This window comes from Strigops habroptila, chromosome 14 (assembly GCF_004027225.2).
Source record: "Strigops habroptila isolate Jane chromosome 14, bStrHab1.2.pri, whole genome shotgun sequence".
Taxonomy (NCBI): Eukaryota; Metazoa; Chordata; class Aves; order Psittaciformes; family Psittacidae; genus Strigops; species Strigops habroptila.
The window spans coordinates 3,630,824-3,652,798 of NC_044290.2; the positions used below are offsets into that span (position 1 = coordinate 3,630,824).

Sequence of the window (21,975 nt, forward strand, 5' to 3'; positions counted from 1 at the left end):
GGTAGAAGAAGGGCAGAGATGTCAGGAGCCTGCTTGTATGTCCTCTCAGCTACAGACTTCTAGTGAGCTCCTGTACAGTGCTGACACCCGTAGTAGAGTTCATGGTGATATAAAACGATGCTACATCTAGTTGTCTTTATTTAAATGAGTTTCTAGGCAACCTGGACAATAAAACTTGAAAACGCTTCACTGGGCTCCCACTATGCTTTATTTGACCCACTTCTAAAACCTAGCAGAGTTGATCCTATTACTTGAGAGTGATCCCGTGGAAAAAAGGCACTGCACACATGTGGTGGAATCACCATCCCTGGAAGTGTTCACAAACCATGTAGACGAGGCCCTCAGAGATATGGGTTAGTGATGGCCTTGGCAGTGCTAGGGGAACATGTGGTCTGGATGATCTTAAAGGTCTTTTCCAACCGAGTTGATTCTATTACTCTATGTCCCTTGCATGGGAGCAGGCCAGGAAAAGCCACTCCTGCTTCTGGCTGAGGACCCTTTTCAGCATCCCCTCAAATTGCTGAGAACCATCTCAGTAGTTAGCACAACTAGCACTGCTGCCAATGGGGAATATCTAAGCCTAAACCCCTACGTGAAACAAACACCTTGGCATGGGAGCAAGCTTTCTGCACCAGATGGACCCCCTGGTCTCTTGGTAAATCTGGTTCTTAGGCTTTGCCACAAAGAGGCTTAAAATTAATTAGCAGATTTTGTTTTTTAAGGAGTTCTATGTGCACGGAGTGTGTGAGAAAAGACATTCATTAAGAGCTTTCCAGTACTTATAGGCCAAGACAAGGATTTATAGTTTGTGAGAGAGTTCCTTTTCTAAGTGGCAATTTCAAACTGTTAATGGTTGCAAGCAGGTGCCTTGAAGATGAAAACATTCTCTATTTTCCCAGAAAGACAGTCAGGAAGAGGAAGGTTTTCTGATTTTCTAAAGGTGACTACTTTTACCAAAAAGCATCAGTCCCTTCCAGTCCCCGTTTCCAGAGAGCTGTCACCCAGCAGGACTGCGAGGTAGGTAAGTGACAAGAGCTGATACATGGTGTGCTATGGAAAAAAACCTTCCAACAATCAAACCAGCACAATCTTCAGCTGCTGAGAGCTAACTCGTCTGCTGCTGACTGTAGACCACTGCTGAGATTGTTCTGCAACAGCACCCACTGTAACTGCTGTAAAAACTCAGCTAGATGGTAAGAAAACTGTCTAGTTAAATCACTCAAAAATATTCTTCAAACATCTGATCCTGTATTATAGAATAACAGAATGGTTTGGGTTGGAAAGGACCTTAAGATCATCTAGTTCCAACCCCCCTGCCATGGGCAGAGACACCTCACACTAGACCATGTCGCCCAAGGCTCTGCCCACCCTGGCCTTGAACACTGCCGGGGATGGAGCATTCACCACTTCTTTGGCCAGCCTGTTCTTGACCTGGGCAGGACACATCTGCAAGTTAAAGCTTGCAGATGTCCAGAGGACAAGAGGAGATCCCTCAGTGTTGGAAGTGAAGCACTAAGATACCATTGAATGATATTTACCATCTGCAGTATTGTGTTACCTCCTCAGAAGCTTACAGTGCCCATCAGCACTTGGAAGAGGAGGAGATACACTAAAAACCATGAATGAGCAGTATGAGGTGGTGCATGTTGGCACTTCTTGGTCTTCCTTTTCTGTAGGACCTTACATGAGAATGCTGGTGCTGTCAGGCTGCTGCATTGCAACAACAACAGCATTTTTCCAGAAAGAAAAGTCCAAGTTTCTGCTGCATTAGCAATACTACCCCTGGCTTCTTTAGTAACTCCTAGAAGTACTAATTGACTTATGTGCAAGCCTCTGGACATCAAACCTGAACCAAACCAAAGAAGTTTTGCTTTGTCATAAATCTACTCTGAACATACATGACATGGAGCAAAATCCCTGATGGTGCTGGAAAACACTCTAAACTCATCCTTGCCTTTGTTATGTACTTTCCCCTCTGCTTTACCACTTGATATTTCTGGGGAAATTTCCTTTGGGAAGAGGCTGTTGTCTGTGTTTTGCTGATGTTATTTTGGATCAGCTCTGAGCAGCATCAAGCAGCACCATGTTTAAAGCTCGCTCTCATCTAGCTGCTTGATCAGTAGTAAAAATGGGAAATTTAAGAAGATTTAGACTAGTTTAGAATTATTTCAAGGACTCAAAGAACCAGAAACATAGAAAATGCTAAGCAAAAAGGATGTAATTTATAAAAGGAAAAGTCTGAGGTTGGTAAACTGGACTGCAAACCTCCTCCTGCCATCCCAGGCTTGGTCTGAGATGACAGAGGAATTTAAATCTTATCCTTTAAATCATTAGAAAGGGAAACCATGTCTTTCCATGACTTGAGATTGCCCAGATCTTTGGAAAGAGAAGTTCACATGAAAAAGCTGGGTTCCTAGGACAAAAATCATTCCCTAATCGCACTGCCAAGCCCCTAGGAAAAATATTAGGGAATGCCTATAGCAACCTGCATCATCAATATTACTCCAGTGACCTAGTTCTTCTCAGTTTTCTATTCGATCCTAATAAAGGTGGATTTAATGTACAATAAAGTGAGGATAGCAGAAGCGAGGGTATTTGCTGTAAGGAAAGCATAAAGAAGATAATGTTACCAGGCTAGACTACATACAACTATAACTGTTCAAGTATTAAACCCATTTTTCACCATCAAGAGTGTTATCCAACAGCAGAAGAAATACAACCAAGGAGAAAATATCCTTAAAGTGAAGGAATTGATGGGAAAAGCCTAAAAGTTTGGTAAAAAGCTTTTCCACTTCATGTCCTACAAGCTGTCAGCACTCGGATGGAAAACCACAGATCAGTAATTGCAAAGGACAGTTCTTCTTCCTTCCACTGTCTCTGTCTGTAAGGCAAGAGGATGGCGAGTTCATTAATTATCTCCAGCATCAGTTTACTTGAAGATCTTTTCTCCAGCAGCGCATCAAAGGAGGCTGATAGAAGCTTTGATTAGAAGGATAATGAAGGAAATCTCTAATAGATTATATCATTTCTTGCCCGTCTGCAGCCATTTGCAAACTGGCTGCTTTTACAGGGTTGGGATTCGCATCTGGAAAATATCACAAGCATGTAAATCTACCTCAAATGCAAAAAATCTATGGAAAAATTCAAGTAATTGCATGTTTACCATATTCCTGTCAAAGGTCTGGAAAAAAGATATCAGCTCGTCTGACTTGCTATAGAGCAGAGATTTTCCATGTGTCCTATTCGGGTCTCTGACTCCGTGGAGATAATCCATATTTTGAACTCACATCAGACATGGATAGAGAAAATTTATTAGCTAATACAGAGCAGGATGAGAGCAGAGGCAGCAGGAGAGCATATGCTGATGGGGGGGGTGGGTTGTCGGTGAGACAGGCAGTTTGATGCCTACCTTTGTGATCTGTCCTAGGACGCCTTTTACTAACGATGACCTTTAGGAGGGGTCGGATGAGGGGCTTTATCTGGTTTTCTTTGTTTCTGCTGGTTTGGTTTGGTTGTTTTTTACCTGTCTAATCTTGCCTGCTTTAACCTGCGACACAACATTTCCCTCACTGCTTGCTTCAGGCCACCAGGAGCCCTCAAAGGGCAGAGCTGGTCCCCACTGCAGGGGAGGAAACATCAGTACTGCAGAATCCCGGCTCTCCATCCTTGTCACACCAGTGCCCCACAGTTCTCCTCTGCATTTGAAGTCCCTTAGGGATTTTAATGCCATTTCCCTCTTACCCAGACCATGCGCACACTGCCAAATCTAATCGTGAGGAGAAATGAAGTGTCAGGTTCTAATACACCAATGCACTGTGCTGATTCCTATCTCACACAGATAAACCCTAAGCCATTCCTAAGAAGTCCCAGTGGCACATTTAAGCAATCTATTTCTTTTAAGACAAGACTGAAGATTCTCCCCTCTTGCTGTTTGATGATTAATAAACTATTGGTGGCACCAGTTCTGCTGACCCTTGGATGCTCAGACACCCCAGCATCTTGAGTGAGTGTCTGAGAAAGACACTGTGCTAAAGAAGGAATTACTAGTCTCATAAGAGGAACACCACCATCACTGCGTCACCCACTGGAGCCATCCTGCTCATTCACAGGCATCCCCATCACCCTGCTCTCATCCTGGCAAACAGGGATCATGAAGAGATGCTGCAGCCATTGCCCTGAGTCTCTCCTGCCCCCCACAGCCACCGTGGACAAAAGAAAAGGCAGAGAGGGAGCAGAAAGTGTTTTATGGGGTTAAACGTCCCAGTCTGAAGTAAAGCAATTTCCTTCGGTCTCCTGCCATTTCCTCGTGGAGGCTTATCATCTCCAGCTGGGACAATATAAAGGCCCATTTAATCGAGATCCATTTAACACTGAATCACACTAACAAGATTACTTAGCCAGGGCTAATTCTGCGTTTGCTGAAGTGCAGTATCCAGGGTGAGTAATCTTTGTGTGTTGGTGGCAGGTTCAGAGACAGGTTAGCCACTGGCTTAGCAGCACAGACAAAACATGGGAAGTACGTGGAAGACCATGACAGTCAAATTGCAGCCCAGTTCACCCATCGGGCTATTTCCTTCCCCCTGCTCAGTGGTATTTGAGATTGGTGTGAGAGGGTTTCCTCATTACCCCATAGGATCCTAAAAGGGGAATTATTTTCTTTGTACTCAAAAGCAGCTGAGCAGGCAATACAGCAAAATCCTCTTCAGTCATTATCTGGTAAGTGCATGGCATCCTTTTGTGAGTTAAATGACACAGTATTTCTTGCATGGGACTGAATTCAAAAGGTTTTGCCTTCCATCAGGAGATAACTCAAGATTTGAGTGCTAATTGAATACATTTATATGCACACAAGTGATAGGCATTCATACAATTTCTTAAAGTAGATTCTCACCATTCAGTCATTTAAAAATATAGCACTAAGGGCTCTATTATTTATGATTATTAAATCACAAATCTGAGTAGCAAAATACTTCACTCAGGGAAAGTGTGAAGAGGCTGTTTCAGAGGAAAAAATTCTTTTTGAGAACTCGCAGAATACCACATCATCACAGGAGGATGCTGATAAATAATATTGTTTTACAGCTAAGGCTCTCAAAGTGACTTAACTTAGGTAAATGGATTAATCCTAATCACCCCTTCAAATGTTCCCAAATCCTCTCAGTAGTCAGAGCGAAGGTTGAAGTATTTGGGTGAAATCCTCACTTTTTAGTATGCATTCATAGTGGTTTGGGTTGGAGGGGACCTTAAAGATCACCTAGTTCCAACCTCCTGCCACTCATTGTGCCACCAGTGCAGGGTTTGGGACATTCCCAGTCATTCCCTTCCTTGTTTTGAGAAGATGGTTTTGTTGTCACTTCAGGAGAGATTCATCTCACCTGGTGTCAGGGGTCCACAAGGCAAGTGTCTATATTTGAGTCAGTCTCTTAAATGCATAAGTGGAGAGAAACCGGAGTGATTTCTCTGACCTATTTCAGGTAACCACCATAAGATGAGAGCAATTCCCTGCTGGAGGTGCCCATTTCTCTCCATTGATGGTAAATGAGTTCTGAGCACTCAGGACAGATGCTGAGACCAGGGTGCTGCCTCACAAGCCAGGTGAGATGGATCCTATGCAGCGTAATTGCAGCCTTTCAAAAGGAGAGTCACTTTTTTCATTTGTTTGGTTGATTTTAGCCAGTGAGTTTATTTTAACCATTTGAGGAATTTCCCAAGTTTTCATTTCTGTCCAGTATCTTTTGGTCTTTCTCCCCATTTTGGCAGACAATCTTCCAGGTTTTATTTTGCAGCCCAGCCCAGAACATCTTTTGATGCTCCAAGGGCTCACCTACGTGGAGACACAACCCAAGAGTGGTTCAAAATCTATCTCCATAGGCTGGCTGCAAGCTCTTCTAGGGTGGGCAAATGCCCCATTTCTCCAAATAAAGAACACAACCTATGCCAGGTCAAAAGATCAAGACCAGAGATGACGCAATGAGCTATAGAGATCCCCAGTCATTTCATGATTCTGTGAAAAAGGAAAAGTTCTCCAGGGCAGCATCCTCACATCTGATCTGGAGATGCCCATGCTCAGGGTGCTAGCAGGGGCATGCTTTGCTTTTGTGGTGACACACCCAGCCCTTCAGCACTGCTGGGCAGGCAGCTCTGGGAAGCTTTAAGACAAAAAACTCAAGACACCTATGGAGCTGGGAGCCTTTAGGCTATGGCAGGAGCTGGGCAAAAGCCTTCAGTATCATAATTTATATTCAGATTTCTAAGCCTATTGAATCTAGCCCACATCCCATTCTCAAAAAGTGACTTAGACACTCAGAAAACTAATCATTCCTTAGACACAGGCTTCAGGCCCAGGTATGCAAAAGTACAGAAGTATGTAATGCTGCTCTGTGTGCCTAATGCACAGTGATTCCAGGACAAGATTAAATGCTTACATTAGAGCTGGAACTAAGTCCTGCACAACTCTGGCCAAGTGCTGAGGTCACTTGTGAAAGTGGGATTTCTGCTGAGATTTTTGACTTCTTTTTGATTTCATTCCAGAGCTCAGAGCAGACATACGCACCCCTCCTCCCTTCCATTAAACTCAGGCACCCAAACCATGCCCATGGTATCTGTACACTGGGAAAGCAGTTTGTTGGTCACCTCTACATGGGGAATTTCATATAGTTGAGGTCCATCACCCCAGCGCCTAGAAAGTGACCAAAAGATTTGGAAGTTTGTAAAAGAAACAGGCAGACCTGCATGAGAAACGTGACTGTGTAAGGCTTGTTTCCTTGAGAAACAAGGTGCTCAGTCAAAACATTGGGAAAGCTTTCCAGCTGCCCTCATGACTTCATCCTCAACATCTGAAATCACAAAAATCTTTAAGCGTAAAAGGGGAACTAAAATCTGCTTCAAAAATATGTTCAAGTCACACTGGAAATTCGAGGGACTTCCTTTAGCAAGTGTTCAAGGGGGTCTCCAACTGTACAAAACCAAAACGTAACTCACTGGTATTCCTCCAAACAGCAGTCAACCAGCCAAGGAGTTTGACTGCACACAGGCAGCCCTGTGCCTTGGACACTACGGGAGGAGCTGAGAGCCTTGGATTGAATTTCTGACACAGGCAATGACGGGGTCCCCTCAGGCAATCACCTTCTCCTTCCGTCCATCTGCTGAGCACAGGGAGCAGTTTGGCAAAAGGCTCTTTTGATCTTTCGGATTCGAAGCCCAAAATCTCAGAGGCAGGAGCAATAACTCCTTGCTGCTGCAGTGGAGGCAGCTCAACTCTTTCTGCTCTGGTGGGACACCCGATGGAACTTCTATAAGGTTCCATTGTACCACAAGGTACAAGCTATTCCTATGCTGCACGTAAATGTATCGCACATTGGGGTCATGCAGAGTCTCAGAGACAGAGCAACACAAGAGGCATCACACCACACACTTATTGCACATGCAACTGTAAGGACCTCGTCCCCCTGGGTCCTCACTGTGGTGGCAGGCATCAGTGACACACAAACTCCATCCACGAGGTGCTACCAACAGGCCAGCACTTTGCAATGGAAGAATTTCCAAGCATTTTCCAATTTTAATGTTGCCTATATATATATATATATCTGGTAAAGGCACAGACTCACACATGGCCAGTTTAAGCCCAAAGCTTTCTTTCCTCAGTTACCTTTCCTGAACCTCTCAAAACCAATCTGCTGGCTGCAGGTTGTTCCTTTACTTGCCATCTTGTTTTGGTATAATGCCATCATCTCTAATTGGTGAGGCACAGGGCTTGAAAGACATTGAGCCCTGCCTGCGTGTGTGCTGAGCAGTTACCACAGCGTGATAACCATCCCTTTACATCCCCCTGCCCGCACGCCCGCTGGCTGGGCAGCAGTGCCTGACCCTCCTTACAGCAGCCACCAAGCCAAAGCGGCTTGCTCCAAGCAACAGGACCAAGGAGACTCCATAGGAATCGTTATTAACTTGGCTTTAATTACAAACTAATTTCCTCCTGCATAGCCAGCAATTTCAAGCTCTGTGGAAACTATAAGGAAACAATAGTGTGCCTTTTCCCAGCATAAACAACCAGACAAAATTCAGAGCTTCAAAAGAGAGTAATATAGTTAAATACCCCAAATGCAACCATCTGAGAAATTTTCCCATCTAAGCAGAAAGCATTCCTATTAAATATACGATTTTTAAGGCCACCCAATTTTACCAAGTTCTAAGGAAGACCTGGCAGGTCTTTTTAATGGGAACTGCCTTCACCTAAAATATGCAGAGGCTACCACCTCTCCGTAATAAGCTGGTACTGTGGGTTGCTCACTGGCTTGAGCAGTGCTGAAGCTGTACTTAGCAGCTGACAGCTTGCAAGGAGAACTGGGGGAGCATGAAGGCTTGTTAGCAGCAAGGTTTTCCCAGCTGAGGCTCACACACGCACTGATTGGCAATGCAGAGCACGGAGTTTATCCCAGTGGAGCCTCCGTATGTTTCTTCCCCTGGAGGAGCGATGAATGTCAATTCACCCCTTGGGGTGTGTCAGGCAAAAATCCTCCTGAGGGTGAAACGAGAGCTGACAGCCACTGGCCACAGGTGCCTGCACCAACTTCCACACACTGGCCAGTTTTGCTGAGAGTCAGGAAAAATGAAGCTCAGTTTGCTGCATCGCCATGCACAGCACTGGTGTGAGTGTTCCCCTCTCAAAATTAGCCGTATGGAAACATAAATCAGGATAATACACACTTACATACCATAAAACAAGAAGATGAATGTTTATGCTGGTAACTCATTAGCACCCCTGGGATTTCCCCAGAGTTCTTGGCAGTACCCTGAAAATTCAGTCCGTGACAGTGAACAGATAGCTCTATCTCAACCTATTCTATTCTTGTCCTATTCTCCTAAGCCCACTGTGATATATCTTTTTCCTTCATACCTATGTCTCCTATCATCCACTTTCAGAGCACTCTGCCAGCGGCTCTTGATGGGCTTTCCAGACCTTAATTAAGATTCAAGACACCTCTGTGAAGTTGACTAATATAATTAAGTGAATCTTGCAGATGAATAAGCTGAGGAGAGGTGAGATGGAACAGCAGAATGATGGAGGAACAGCTACCCAGTGGCAAAGGAGGTTGCAGGGCCCGGAGACTCCAACCCTGATGTCTGACAAAAATCATTGCCTTTCCCTTCCCATCTCTGTAGTTGATGATGCCAGGATTTTCTCCTGGAAAGGGGATAAATTGGACTATTGTCTTAGCAAGAAAATGCAGCTTTTGTCAAGAAGGCATCAAGGTAGAGCTGCTATCTTCAGCAGTACCATACTGGGATGTCTCTTGCAAGTATCAAGAATAGCTGTGCATGCACATGCAACGACAGATTTTACTATGAATTAAGCTGAGGGGAAACTGTAGTCCAGTGGCTGCTTTCAAATAAACTTTTTGAAATTACAGTAATTGTATAGATTATATTCAAATCATTCTTGAATTTTCAGGGTGTCTCCTAACAACAATCTCTCATGAGATTTCTTTAATTTCAAAGGAAACTAGAAAAATAATTTAAAAGAAAAGCCTCAATCTTGCTATGACTCGAAGTATGACTCATCTCATAAGTTTAAAAGAGTTATTATGGGCTTGAAGATAAACATACACCTAAATCCTCCATGACCGGGGCCTTACTAGACCATTGGCTTGGGTCTTTTCCCTGGAAGTTGATGTTTAGAATGAAATATTAAGGTGTATTTCATTAGAATGAAGTATTAGGGTGCAATAGGAATAAAATGGAACATTTCCTAGCTGGGAGTTGAGCTGTATCTGTGACATCTCACCTTCCTACTCCTTCAAAAGAGCCTTTCCCTGGAAGTTCAGCACGTTCTCAGTGCTTAAAAAGCTCTTGCAAAGGGCTTTTTATTTCTGTGCCTGTATCCAAATGAGATTATGCTGTGATATCCTAAGCATTGTGGTCACTCATTGCTTAGGAAGCTCAGTCTTCAGAGGCACAGTTTCCAACATCTTCCATTCAAAAAGGTGGTGGTAGAAGCACTTGAGAAGAAATCACTCCTGTAACACTTGTCAGTTAGCTTTCTACATGTGCTGGGCTGTGCTTGGCTTTGTTCTCACCCTCCTAACACGAGCCTTAAGACTGTCAGGGAGCAGCAGAAAAGCCACTTGTTCTGGCAGTTCATACCAGTGGCTTCTCCTCTTCCCGCCTAGGATCTGGTGACAGCATCACCTAACACTCTTCCTAAGTCTGCCAGAGGGGACAAACCCCACACAATTGTGAGTAACTTCATGTGACTCCACTTCCCTTTAAACCCATTGTTTCCCAGTGCTGGGACACCATATAGCAACCTATGAAGTGATGGCAGCTCTTGGGACCAAGCCATGCTGATTTTGTTGTTTTGCCTCATCTGTTTCTTTATACTCTCTGTGTCCCAAGAGACTCCGCTATAGGAATTCCTGCTTTTCATTTTTCTGCTGTACAAGATGTCAGCAGATAACAGTCCATGCTTCATTGGTGCCATTTCATAATTGAAAGAGCCAGCAATATATCAGGCTTGGAGTCTGCAAACCTCATCAATAAGTTCTCTATTACTTAGGCATAATTTTCCATGACCCCCAGATGAGACTTACCAGGCAGTAGGGTTATATTGCTGAACCTACACTGCACTGCAAACTGTTACAGATAATGTCTACTAAACTATAGTCTATTGCCACAAACTAGTTTCTCAGACAACCAGTGTCTAGCAAAAATTTACTTAATATGCAAAGCTGTCTGTTTAGATCTGTCTGTTTTCCACTAAAGCTACCTCAGGAAAAAAGAGAATTGTAGTCCAAAATAACAGCACAGGTTTCTTTCCAAGTCAACATACACAGACCTACACTTTTCTATAGGAACATATTTTTCCTGTGTCACCAAAAGGATTTTTTTCCTTGACTTATTCTGCATTTTCAGCATATAACAGAGACCTTAACAGCTTCTGCAGCATTACTGATTGTGTGAGGGCAGTGTGAAACTTGCTTGGCCTCTCTCTTTAGATTTAATTCTCTGAGCTTTCCGTAGCACATTAAGAATCCGCTTCCTGGTCCATTTCAACAAAATCCCATCAAGTCTGAAGAGTTTCCCCTTTAAGTAAATACCAGGGGCTTGAGTTTTAATTACTTTCTGCAGAATCCCCTTATCTGTCAAAGCAGCAGCTTTGACAGGCACTGGCTATACGTTATCTGGAACCACAACTGAGATCTCTAACTCCTTCCATGTCTTTAGCCCTTGAAGCCTGTCTCATACCTATTACATATCATGCCCAGAAGCACTGCCAGAGTATGGGCTCTGATACCTGGAAAGACAGCTCTTTCCCTCCATATCTTATTGTCCCAGAGGATCCTTACACCCTTCCCTCGTTGCTGGCACAAACAAATTGCTGATGATGACTGTCTATCTGCATACCAGGCATGTCCCAGACGTGTTACTTGGTGCACAGAACCCTATCTTCAGTTTTGGTCTATAAGCTTTGAGGCTTTGCAAACTTTTGTTATCTAGAGCAAGCGAGTCACCTGTGCAGGGATATTACTCCTCGCACCATCAAAGGTCTGTTGCAGGCATCCAGTGACTCTGCAGGCCAGTTTATATTATTAAAAGAGAAGAGCTAGTAATTGTTTAAGCTTTGCATGAAGGTAATTTTGAGATTTGAATGGAAATTGATGTCGTTTAATACATTATCTCAACTGGATCAACCACCCAGAAGTCTAAGAATTGCCTCATACAACCCAGAAGGAGCATATTTCACCCCAGCTCTTCCAAAATCTTTCCGCTGTACTGCAAGCATCAATCACATAGAACTATCCAACTATCATAGACTAGCCAACTCACTGAAGGACCTCATTACAGATTTATTTGAATGCCTTCACATTTTTATCCTTGTAACGTGCAGTGGAACATGATGCACTGCCCAGTGAGGACTATGCTTGGGCCTTCCACCTCCTGCACCATTCCCTAGTCCCCCTCCATCCCTCACCTGCACAGCTGGTGTCCAGTCTGATCTTTCAGCCTTCAGAAATCACTGGAGATAAGAGCTGTAACGTAAAGCACCTTTATTTTTGATAAGCTATGTTCAAAGGCTCAAAGAGCTCCACTCCTGACCATGCCAATGCCTAACTGGCTGTGGTCCACACTCACTGCTTTTATGCATGGCAAAGCCGTGCCTGTCACAGAGGCATCTCCTGCCTTTTTGCCGTATTAGCAGAATCATAGAATCATTTGAGTTGGAAAAGACCTTTAAGATCACTGAGTCCGACTGTTAAATAGTCCTGGTCTGCTTCAATTCACTTTTGTGCGAGAAATGAAGTAGCCAAACTTCACTGAGGACAAAAGCAGGCAGCAGGCCAGCCTCAAAGCCAAAGTAGACATAAACCCGCATTAAACCTCATGGTTCAACACATAAACAGAGTGAAGCAAGGACCTCCCAGAGCCCTGTGCTTGAATCCAATAACCATCCATAACTACCCCTAAGGATAGTTTCTAAAGAGGGGAGAGCAATAAACAGCACTTCCCCTCTTCATTACACAACTCCAGCAATAACTATGATGAATGGCAACGAACAACTGGGTTTCATTGCTAGATTTCCAAGCCGTGGTGTCCAACAATAGAAGCATAATAAAGACAGATGGCAGTGGATTAACTCTTCTTGCAATGAGGCCAATGCTGGCTGTTCAACCGCACTCATCCCAACTCAAAGGCAGGCAGCAGGGAAATGCTCCTGACTTCTGAACAGGACCAGAGTTAGGTACATGGGGATCAGGAATAATGCAAACCAGAGGGTTTGGTCAGACCAGAGAGTGGAGCTGAGCAATATATGCTAATTCTGGTGGTGCATTTTGCTTTTAAGCACAGCTGTTAACTAGGCAGAAAACTCAGAAGAAACCCAAGTGGATTTTCCACAGAGTATTTCTGCTCTTTTTCAACTGATGGTATTAATTGCTTGGCTTCTTTATAATTTGGAAACCTCAAAATAAAAAAACCCAAAAAAACCCATGAAATTGTTGCTGCTTTCATACAAAAGAAATTGCTTTTTAAAAGTTGCTATACTTTCCCCTCCAGTTTTGCCCATTTAGCATAAATAATAAAGATTATTTTGCATTCCTGCATTAATGTAGTGCTAATAGGTGTGTGCTGGATATCATTATAACTGTATCTCTATGTAGGTACCTAACCCTAAGCCTAGAGGTTTAGGTGAGTTCAAATAACAGAGAAGAACCAGGGTTTAGGAGGTCTGGGGAGACGGAGCTGGGTTTTGCCAGCGGCTCTAGCAGCACTTTGCTGTGTACCAATGTATGAAACTCACTCTAAGCTCCAGCATTAAACAGGTACAGGCACTGCCAAAATTAGCAGGGGAGGGGTCTTACCACAACTCATTGATTGAGTTTGTAAAGCATTTGGAGACCTTCAGGTGGAAGGTGTTAAACAAAGTGAAAATTACCATTATTTCTGCCTAAGTGAAACCGCCAAGCAGTGCTGCTTTAGTCATTCACTGCACATTCAGGTCTGTCTTCTGTTTGTAAGTCCACTGTAACCAAGCTTAATTTCTGCAGATGTATTTGTTATTCAGAAGCATTCACTGGGTTGAATCATTCTCAGATGGAGTTTTTAGGAAACATGTTTGATTTGCCTATTCATTATCTGTTACTCCGGATGCATGATGGGCTACACAGAGCAGCATGTTGCTGTTTCCGCTCGCTGCCTGAATGGCAGAAAGTTTATTAGATGGAAGAATAATGAATAACCAATAATGAATACTCTTGTTTTCATGTGAAAACAGATGAGCATGTGAAAAGCAGTGTCCCTCCCCACTTTCTTGCCAACAGATCCCCGTTCACGATAACATTCTCCAATAGAGAAAAGCAAGCAGACTCTTGATTCTGCCAAATATCTGGCCATTCACAAAGTCGAGTTTTACTATCTTACCAGAAGTACCTAGATGCCTGCCTGAAATACAGAAGAGGCTACTCTAGGGCTGACCTGTTGCCTTTACAAAGATGAGATAGCAAAAAGATGAATGTCCTTGTTTTCACAGTGTGTGTTAACCAGCCACATAGAGCTTTGAGGTTTTTGGTCTCTCCTGGCATCGGCAATTTCTCTCTATGGTGTAACTCCTGCTCTACAGGGGATTCCCTATAATACCTCATCTTGTCAAATCAGTTTGGTCTGCAGGACTTCTGCAAGCCCACTTGCCACATCTCTGCTCTAGTGCAAACATCAAACACCCAACAGTGAGTCACACTGAGGTCCAACTGCACCAACTACCCCAAAACCAACCCCCAAAGCCCTGTGGAAAGTTGGAAAACTCAAACGTACACAGCACCATTCCCTCGTTCCTGTTTTTGCTGACCGTGTGACTCCAGTTGCATGTAATTATTGTGGTATCCGGTGTTAATGATGTGTCCAGTTCACTCAGCCTGTTCATCAGTATTGCTGGTCATTTGCTGTTTCTTTGTTTCTCGCCTCCCCAAAGGTCACTACATCATCAGCAAAACCCAGCACAATTCATCCATTATTTATCAAGCTGGGTTTACTGCTCACCTGTCCCTCATTTCAAGGCCATGCTCCATCCCACATCTCAAACCTACATGCACCTTCCAGCCCACAGTTGTGGCATGAAGCACTGACTGGCATAAAGCATTTATTAAACAGAAAACACTAATTATAAAACTGAAGCTTGTCACGATGCAGACAGGGATTTGGTACCACCTTAAACATCCTGCATTTCCCAGTCTCAGGCCTCTGATCCCACTCCTGCTTTGCCCTCTATTGACTGAAAAACCATTTGTAAGTAAATCTATACAATGGGAGACCTGCCTTTTGCTATTTGGGCTGAGTTGTGGCCTGCTTTAACTCTCCATTAGTGCAGGCTACCTACATTCGTTATTTCCTTAGCCTAACTGGTGGCTGAGTGCTCATCAGGCTTCCTGCATGCAGCCCGACTGCATTATTGACATCTTCCTGTGGAGCGATATCATGGAAGAGCATTCCTGGGGGAAACATAGAGATATTGTGAAATGCCCTGTGCAAAATCAGGGATGTTCATCACACCCCTTCCCAGGACCACCAGCACTTTCCCTGCACCAGTCCTGCCCCTTTGGGAGGTATCTGCAGCCTTACAGGCTCTCCATTGGGGTACAGGTGATGCATAATATTATCGAAGCTCCATCTGCCTCTGGGGAGTCTTTGAAATCTCAGCCCATGAGAAGAGCAATAACCTTCAAAAAAAACCTCCAGCCACATGGGACTTATTACAAAGGGAAATTCTAACCTACAAATAAAGGCAATAAAGTGGCAGACCTCTGCATCCCGATCGCATCTAACACAGCCTCAGAACAAGCGGAGATGTTCTGATTAGCTGCTGAAGGGGTAAAGGCGGTGTCAGCAATCCCCATCAAGGATGAGAAGGATGTTGTGCTGGGGAAAAGCCATTGAGCATCCCGAGGTCACCCTGGGGCAGCACAGCTTCTCCTCTAACCTACCCCTGGGCTTTGGCTGATAGTATTTATCATATCTATTGCTCAGACTGAAAGCCAAGCCAGAAAAGTGACTCTGAACTGTGCTGCACCAGGAGGGGAGCGGGGAGGAGGGCAATGCCATTGCCACTCTGCTCCCCGCTATTTGTCCTGGTTATCAAACTGGAAAAGATCACCAATTACCCTGTTCCCTACCACCGCTGCTCCTGCCAACACAAGATGAAAAGCACATTTATTTCTCTTAAGTGAGATCTTTTTGTGACACATAAGGACCCTTGTATACATGACAATTACTTGTAAAAAATATCTCTCTGTCTTCAGCACATCTGTAAATGGATTTAAGCCCATATAAAGGACGTAAAAATGGCTATAACCACCCCAGCGCAGCTCCCTGGAAGCTCTCAATGGTGGTTTTTTTTTCCACATATATAAAAGCCAACATTGAACAAAAAGGCCTGTCAGCAGAGAAAGGTAGGTTTGCCTTTCCTCACCTAACTAGGGAAACTTAATTTTATTTATTTTTATTGACAATCTCAACAACTATTTCTCAATCATAAAAGTAAAAAGCACAGGCTCAGCTAGTCAGCCCATCATTTCTATTTAGCTTTTTATTTGCGCGAGGAACTCTTTGGAGATGCAATATCTTGTTTGCAGAGACACCCTAGTGGCAACATGACATTACTCAAACCACCAAATGAGGCTTATGCAGATGACGCAGCCTTCTCCTGCGGCACCTCCAGTAGTGCATGGATCTCACCGTGCGCCCTGGGGCTCCTTTGCTCCCCCGTCACCTCAGCATCCGCCATTACCCCATCTCCTGACTGTGATACTTAGGAAGGATAAGCAAAGCGTCATTTAAACCCAAATGCTGTCATTGTCTAGTGGGTAATTATTGACCACTGCATCTTCTTATTATATTTACTATTTATTTTTTACAATGACCCCTGGGGTTCTGCCTCGCTAACATTCAGCACAAACAGCACTGTAAGGCACTGTGGGATGTATCCATGCCTGAATTACAGCCACAGCATTCACCCTTCCCTGGCCAAGGGGTTTCTAAGGGCCAGGTTTACACAAGTAGCCAGGAGCCAAAGGATGCATGGAGGAAAGCGAGGAACTCGTTGGGATTTGCCAGCTAAGCAGTCTGTCTCCCCGATCTGCTGGGTGACTCTGGCTTCAGGCACCCAGCTCCTCTGCCTGTGACTGTGGGCACTGAGGTTGCTTCTTGGGCTATACACAAAGATCATCCCTGTCTCAGACCACATGGATCAAATCCTTTGACTCAGTGTGTTAGAGGCAGCCTGTTACCACCTATAATTTCAAGACTGGGAAATGGAGGCTTGCAGGGATACACTGCTTTTGGGCAAGGCTCTCAGTAACTTCCCGGAGCGAGTCCGTTTGTCCGCAGCAGATAATGAAATCAGTGTTGTGCTACCTTAGCATCTGTGCTTTCACATGGAAGCGAGAAAGACTCTGCTCCTATTTGCACTCTTACCCTAACAACAGCGCAGGGTGTCAGGTGTCTGTGAGCTAAAGGCTTCCCTGTCTGTGCCATGATATTAAAAGCATATGCAATGAGACTGCACCTTCTGTTCGCACTCTGTCAGTAATCCCATGCAGGCAGGTTTGCCGTTAACCTTCCTAATGGAAAGTCTGTTCAATGGCTTGCTGGCTTTGCCTCAGTTCAGGATTATCTGCAAAGATGCAGACTGTTGATTTGTGGGCATCTTCTAAAGTGAGAGCTGCAGAGGCTCAAAAGAAATGATGCAGCCTGGAGCTGGAAGGGGATTTTTGCCCAAACCCAGGCCAAATCATATAATTCCTATAGAAGTAACAACTTGCTTTAGCTGCTTTGGGGAGAGGGGAAAAAAAGAACTCGTCTCAGCTTAATTACAAATTTACTTCTTTCTCTTTCCTCTTTTGCCACCCCTGCCCCTCACACCCTGATAAAATGAGGGTAAAAAGCTCTACAAATGGCAATATCCAATATTCATTAGTGGCTTGTGAGAGAGACAGAGAGACACAACTCATTACTAGGTTCTTCACCTTTACCCTTGACAATGGTTATTTACATAATAACCTGACCCTTAGGTTACTCTTCATTAACAAACACATGTGCAAACATAGAAGCAGCTGGCTACAACTCATAAATATATATTGTTAACCTTGGCTTAGAAGACTTACTTTCACTTACCAAAGGAAAAAAAAGAAAAGGAGACACTATTTTGCATAGCTATTATGTTATAACCTCAGTAAATGATACAATGAGTCAGAGGTTTGGCGCAGAGCTGGGCACATGGATTTGCAAACCAGCTCATTGTGGTTGTCCCTGCCTGGAGCATCTTCCTCTGCCCTGTGGGGGACTGTCCCAGTTGGGAGATGAGGCAGAGACCAGTCTGGACCAGAAGAGCTGGACTGAAGAGTCAATCCAGCTCTTCTATTCCCCAAATCATCTGAGGCTATCACCTGAGCTAGACCATGGTGGGATAGTATGCAAAGCTAGGATGAAGTAGGAAAGCACCTCTCCAGAGAAGCAGCTTTTTCAGCTAAGATGAATGATGTCATTTAACCCTCTGAGCACAAGTTTCAGGCTCTATGTGGAAATATTCCTATGCAAGGTCTGACAGACCAGGATTTAGAGCATCTAAACCAGCTTCAGAGACTTCAATTTTATCATGCAGCTCCAGGAGTGAAACTCCATCCCTTGGGCTGACATAGATGAAATGTGTCTTAGGCCAGGTGACAGCCTTGAGCAGAGGGAAAGGTGCCCTGGAGCTTTCTGGAAGATGGGGAGGTTTTTGCTCAGATCGACTGTGGTGGCTCAGCTGCATCTTTCTCAAAGCACTGCTTAGCATCAGTTCTGGTTACACATTCCCTACAGTCCCATACCATACTCTCAAAACACAGGCCCCGTGTCTTCGGTTCAGCCAGAGATTGATGATTTTTCGGTATATACTTCGGTAACCACACATCAGAGAGTCACCACCAGAAGGACAAGGTGCTACTAATACCACTTGCAGGAGGGGCTTTCATTTTGGCTGTGGTTTCATACATGTCTAACCAGAGGGGGTCACGCAGATAACTTGCCCCTCTTCTAAATATCCCTGCCTGCAAGCAGGTAGGTGATGGCACGAATCAAACATTGGTGTTTGGGCTCTGCCAGTAAGGCAGGAATCAAACATTTTTATAAAGCTGGGGCCTTTTGCATGGTTTAAATAGTAGATGTTGCTCAAAGAGCCACATCCTCCTCATTCTGCATGTAGAAATGGTACGGCAAATTTGTAGGACCATACATGCTGACAGAGGCCAGCTGGGATCCCACCACTGCAGCTCTGCAGATGCAGGATGGGCTTCCTGGGCCACAGCATGACCACCCTGCATTCCATCTCCTCTCATGGGATATTAACTCTCTCCAAGCCTCCCCTGTCACAGCCTAGATGCCAGAAAGAGGCATTTTGGTGGTTGTGAGCAGAGACAATGGCAGCCATGGGGTTTTCCTCAAGTTTGGCATTTGGGAAACAAAGGAATTGCTTAATAAGAACTTCAACGAGGATAAGATGCAATTGAAACAGAATTCTGTCTAATGTTTCCAGAAGACAAATGTTAATTGTGTTTATGTATCAAAACCTGAAATTAAAAACTCAATGTTTGCACAATCTTGCAAGAAACCCAAATCCCAGTGTTCCAGGCAGCCTATATCACCCGGCACACGTCGCTCAGAAACCTTTTTACCTATTCACTCACTATTTCCAAACCAATTACTAGCTTGCAGTTTGCAAAGCAGGCTGACACTTGGGGGTTCGGGCAGGGACTTCTTTGAGTCCCTCTACCAATCCAACTATGTTTTAATTTAGTGAAGAGGGAAAGCATATAATTTTTTAGCTCCAGGGAAGCCGGAGGCAGTCACAAATATCCCTTGAGCTGAGTCAAATTCTTCAGTTTAAAGCAGCAGCCCATTCTATTGCAATAATTGGACTTAAGTGTCCCTTTCGTTTAAAGAAACAACAGCTGATCTGGAAAGCTGATGGCTTGGACACAGGGTGTTTCACCTCTGGGACCTGAGACACAGACCTAACCATAATTGGATGAACCCAGAATAGCAAGTGCCTCACTTATATGGAAATAATAAATAATAATACCACCACCACCATCCTCATGCCAGAGATCCCTCCACAGTTGGGCCTTTGTTCGCATTCAGCATCTGGATGATGCTACACCAAGAAATATAGTTTCAGGTTGATGGAGAAAAGATGGGTGAAGGTTGGAGCTTTTAGGTAGGGCAAGAGTTGCTGTGACCACCACAGGATACATAAATCTATACAACACCTCTGTACCACTTCAGAACAAAAAGGAAAACATCTCTAACTGGAAGGATTGGCCAAGAGAGATGTCCTTGGTGAATAAATGATTAGATTCGAACTACTCTCTTATGCTGAGGTTGAGAATACATCTTAGAGATGAAGCCCAAGAAATAAAGCTTCTTACAATATCAGGGTGATAACTGAGCAGTGATGCTGAGCAGGATTCACCACAAGAATCCCCACCAAGCAACCCCGGGACAAGCCCCACAGCAACAACGTGCTGCACCTCCTGCAGAAGCAGCTTTAATTGCTCCACGGGCAGCAATTAGAGAGGCCTCATCCCACCCCTGCCAGTTCACCACCGGGGACCAGCCGGGGACATGAAGCCACTTGGCCAGGATCCCACAGGGAGCATGCGGCAGCCTGGGGAGGAGAAGGCAGCTCTCCCTAGTTTGCACCAACAAACCAGGCTTCACCCTGCGCCGAGCAAATGTCAGCCCCGTGTTAGATACCACAGTGGTACTTCTAAATCCAAGTTGGAAAATGCCATCATGTATTTTTAATCCAACCGCCTCGTCACTGCATAATAAAATGAAAGGATTGCCGCGTTTGACTGGCATTTGTAAGTAGCATGTGAAAGGGGCTAATAGAGGCAGAAAATTAGCTGCATTTATCATCTTAACTACATTCATATTACACTCACGATCCAATTGTTTAAAAATTGGTCTTTTAGAGCAGGTCCTTTTGAAAGTTTAAGCATTCCAAACAACAGCCGTTTATTCTCAGAACAAACATTACCTTAAAAAAAGATTTATTCTGTAGCTCTGCTGAATTGTGAAGGGAATGGACTTTGCTATATGGTTTTCGTGAGTACAGTCAACACCAAATCTCGTCAAAAAAAAAGGATTTGTGTTTTACACTGAGTGCTGATGTTTGGGGGAAAAAAAAGTGGAATCAGAACCCATTCAATGTCTGAAAAAATCCTCCCAAACATTCCCTTTGGAAAAACAATTTAACAAAAAATGAAAAATGTTCCAATTTTGAAGTGAGATTTTTAAAAATACATTTTATCATTCTTCTACTACAAGTTTACATCATTGCTTGGCATTTAAGTAGTGGCAGCAAGCAGTATGTCTTAACGACATATCACAACGTCAGACATAAAACCCTGTAGTCCTTTTACTTTTAAATGGGTCACATCATGCTACCAGCCCTGATTGAGACATATTATCTAACTCTTAGTGATTCCCGTCTATGATCTAATGCCAACTCCTAAGTGAAAGAAAACAACGTGAAAATTCAGGAGAATGAAAGCCCACACCAAACTCACAAAAGTACAGCTGATAAACCTGTCCTACAGATGCAAATATTTCAAGTAGTACTAAATACCAGTATCCCATAAATGACTAAATAATGACATCAATAAAATACCAAGTTTTAGGCCATACTGTGATAACTCAGAGGTTGTTCGGTGCACTATGCTGATATCAACATATAAAGGAATATTCAGTGGCTCTGTGTGAAGTTAACAATTGTGGTTTAAGCCCAGCTGGTAACTCAGAACCACGCAGCCGCTCGCTCACTCTCCCCCTTCTTCCCGCCCCGCTCCCAGAGGGACGGGGAGGAGGATCGAAAGAATGTAAATCCCATGGGTTGAGATAAGAGCAGTCCAGTAACTAAGGTATAATACAAAACTACTGCTGCTACCACCAATGATAATAATGATAAGGGAAATAACAAAGGGAGAGGATACAATTGCTCACCACTCGCCAACCGATACCCAGCCCAACCCAGCAGTGATCTGGGCCTTCCGGGTGACTCCCCCCAGTTTCTATCCTGGGCATGACGTGCTGTGGGATGGAATACCCCTTTGGCCAGTTTGGGTCAGGTGTCCTGTCTCTGCTTCCTCCTGGCTTCCCATGCCCCTCCTCACTGGCAGAGCATGAGACTGAAAAGTCCTTGATCGGAGTAAACATCACTTAGCAACAGCTAAAAACATCGGTGTGTTATCAATGTTGTTCTCAGGCTAAAGTCGAAAACACAGCACTGCACCAGCTACTAAGAAGGAGAAAAGTGGCTGCTACGGCTGAACTCAGGACAACAATGAATTCAGATTAGATGGGGCTTGGAGCAACCTGCTCTAGTGGAAAGTGTCCCTGCCTGTGGCAGGGGGTTGGAACTGGATGAGCTTTAAGGTCCCTTCCTTC

The 21,975-nt window shown here is 44.2% G+C and overlaps 1 long non-coding RNA gene across 1 annotated transcript in view; it reads right to left on the reverse strand.

Moving 5' to 3' along the window:
- LOC115616847 overlaps positions 1-21,975 on the reverse strand; it is a 119,762-nt gene that overhangs the window by 767 nt on the left and 97,020 nt on the right. The window lies entirely within an intron of this gene.